Consider the following 3,116-nt stretch of genomic DNA (forward strand, 5'->3'; position numbering starts at 1 on the left):
TTTGTTTTCATTGTTTTTTTATATAAAAAAAATCATTGCTATCTTGTTTTCAAAACAAATGACCTGTTGAATTTTTGCCTGGAAGTGTGAAAGTCCTACATTCTTCAAAAACCTGCATTCTGGAACAAGATGGACTGGCAAAGCCGACTCTGAACTAATCATTAAGATGTGTTCTAGTCTGCATAATGTTAGAATTGATGTCTTTGGGCTGATTAAGCAGCCTGTTATTCTCTGATCCAGCATAAAATCAAGCAATGATACTACAATAATTCATTGTCAGCTGGGCTGAGTTGGTGGCCATCTTACCCGAGTCTGAAGGTCGTGGATCCAAAGTCCACTGTAGAGTGCAAATATCTAGACTGACACTATGAGGCGATCTTCCCAAAAAAATTCTAAGTGTCTTAAAAGTCTGAAAATAAGAGTGTTCTACACCTTTTTTTTGGTCACATTTGGCACTGCAATCTTCCCAAACTGTCAACTTTTTTCTGACAGCTGGGAGATTTGCACCTGTGGGAGAGAGGAATGGTGGAGCCCAAATATATTAGTGAAGCCAGTTGCGGCTTGTGTGGGGTGTCATTCTGCGAAGTGCCCCAATTTCCCAGTGAACTGGGAGACCTGCCACCTCTCTCGCCCCCACCCCTGTCATCGATAGCATGTTCTCCCTCCCTACCAGTGTAGGTTGCTGGCATCAGGACCATCCCAATGAATCCCCTTGTGAACCCCCTATCTTGTCATAGGGTAATGTTGGAAATAAGTGGACGTGTTAGTGAGAAGCAACATGGTTTTGTGAAGGGGAGGTCATGTCTCACTAACTTGATCGAGTCTTTCAAGGAAGTGACAAAGATGATTGATGAGGGTAGGCAGTGGATGTTGTCTGAGAGATTTCAGTAAGGCCTTTGACAGAATCCCTCATGGCAGACTAGTGCAGAAGGTGAAGTTACACAGGATCAGAGGTGAGCTGGCAAAGTGAATACAAAACAGGCTCAGTCAAAGAAGACAGGTTAGCAGTGGAAGGGTGTGTTTCTGAATGGAGGGCTGTGACAAGTGGCATTCCTCAGGGATCACTGTTGGGACCTTTGCTGTTTGTAATACATTTTCCTCCAAATCATTTATATATAGTTTGATTAGTAAGTTTCTGGATGACACAAGGGTTGGTGGATTTTTGGATAGTGATGAGGACTATCAGATGATACAGCAGGATACAGATCGTTTGGAGACTTGGGCAGACAGATGGCAGATGGAGTTTAATCTGAACAAATGTGAGGTAATGCATTTTGGAAGGTCTAATACAGATAGGAAATATACAATAAATGGCAGAACGCTTTGATAGGCCAAGGGATCTGGGTGTACAGATACACAGGTCATTGAAAGTGCCAATGCAGGTGGAGAAGGTAGTCAAAAAGGCATATTGGCATGCTTGCCTTCATTGGCTGGTGCATTGAGTTTAAAAATTGGCAAGTCATGTTGTAGCTTTACAATAGAACCATAGTTAGGCTGCACTTGGAATATAGTGTTCAATTCTGGTTGCCACACAGCAGAAGGATGTGGAAGCTTTGGAGACGGTGCAGAAAAGATTTACCAGGATGTTGCCTGGTAGGGACGGCTTTAGCTAGAAGAGGTTGAAGAAACTTGGTTTGTTCTCACTAGAACAACGGAGGCTGAGGGGTGACCTGATAAAAGTCAACAAGATTATGAGAGGCATGGACAGAATGGATAGTCAGAAGGTTTTTCCCAAGGTGGAAGGGGCAATTACTAGGGGGGACAGGTTTAAGGGTGTGAGTGGCAAGGTTTAAAGGAGATGTACGAGGCAGATTTTTTACACAGAGGGTGATGGGTGCCTGGAACTCGTTGCCGGGAGAGGTAGTGGAAGCGGATACAGGGCATCTGGACAATACATTAATAGGGTGGGAATAGAGGGATATGGTCCTGAAGGGTAGGAGGTTTTAGTTAAGTCAGGCAGCATGGTCGATGTAGGCTTGGAGGGGTTGTAGGGTCTGTTCCTATGCTGTAATTTTCTTTGTTCTTTGTACAATAATTCCCATCTACACCCAGTGACCATTCTGGGCAAAACATCCTGAGGCTCATTTAGTAACAATATTTCAGGCACATACCTATCTAAAATGTATTAGTGTCACAAATAGACTTACATTAACACTGCAATAAAGTTACTGTGAAAATCCCCTAGTTGCCACGCTCCAGTGCCTCTTTGGGTATGCTGAGGGAGAATTTAGCATAACCAGTGCACTTACCAGCACATGTTTTGGCCTGTGGGAGGCAACCTATGCAGAGAGAGAATGTGCACACATCGCATGGACAGTCACTCAGGCTGTGAATCAAACCTGGGCCCCTGGTGCTGTGAGGCAGTAGTGCTAACCATTGTGCCACCCCTTAAAGATGATTAAACAAGTGCATTCAGCTTCTGACTAAAAAAGTTTCCTCAGTACTGCTGCCTCACAGCACCAGGAACCTGGGTTTGATTCCTGGCTTGGGTCACTGTGTGGAGTTTGCATGTTCTCCCCATGTGTGCATGGGTTTCCTCTGGGTGCTCCGGTTTCCTCCCATAGTCCAAAAGACATTTTGGTTAGGTGCATTGGCTATGCTAACTTCTCCCTCAATGTACATGAATAGGCACCAGAATGTAGTGACTAAGGGATTTTCACAGTAGCTTCATTGTAAGCCTACTCGTGACAAATAAACTTTGAATCTACTGATTCTCCCTCAGTGTACCTGAACAGTTACCTAAGTGTGGCAACTAGGGGATTTTCACAGTAACTGCATTGCAGCGTTAATGTAAGCCTACTTGTGACACTAATAAATAAACTTGAATCAAAACAAACCTCCCCTCAACCTCCTTTGCTCCAAGATATTATGGGAAAAAAGATTGCAGACGTAGAAGCTGGAAAAGACAAGATGAGAACAGTTGTTGGTGCATCAAATAAATGTGATTTGCTGGGGATGTGTGTGGTACAGGTGACAATGCACTTGGCTTTGCTGTACGTTTCGAATTCCAAAGCGCGTGTTTGGTGCGCATGCCCGGAGTCCAGCGGGCGACCCGTCGTTCAGGATTGTTCGTGCAGACAGCATAGTTGCTATGGTAACTGCGGAGTTGGCCCGGT

Source organism: Carcharhinus amblyrhynchos, chromosome 18 (genome assembly GCF_965287045.1).
Source record: "Carcharhinus amblyrhynchos chromosome 18, sCarAmb.v2.hapA, whole genome shotgun sequence".
Taxonomy (NCBI): Eukaryota; Metazoa; Chordata; class Chondrichthyes; order Carcharhiniformes; family Carcharhinidae; genus Carcharhinus; species Carcharhinus amblyrhynchos.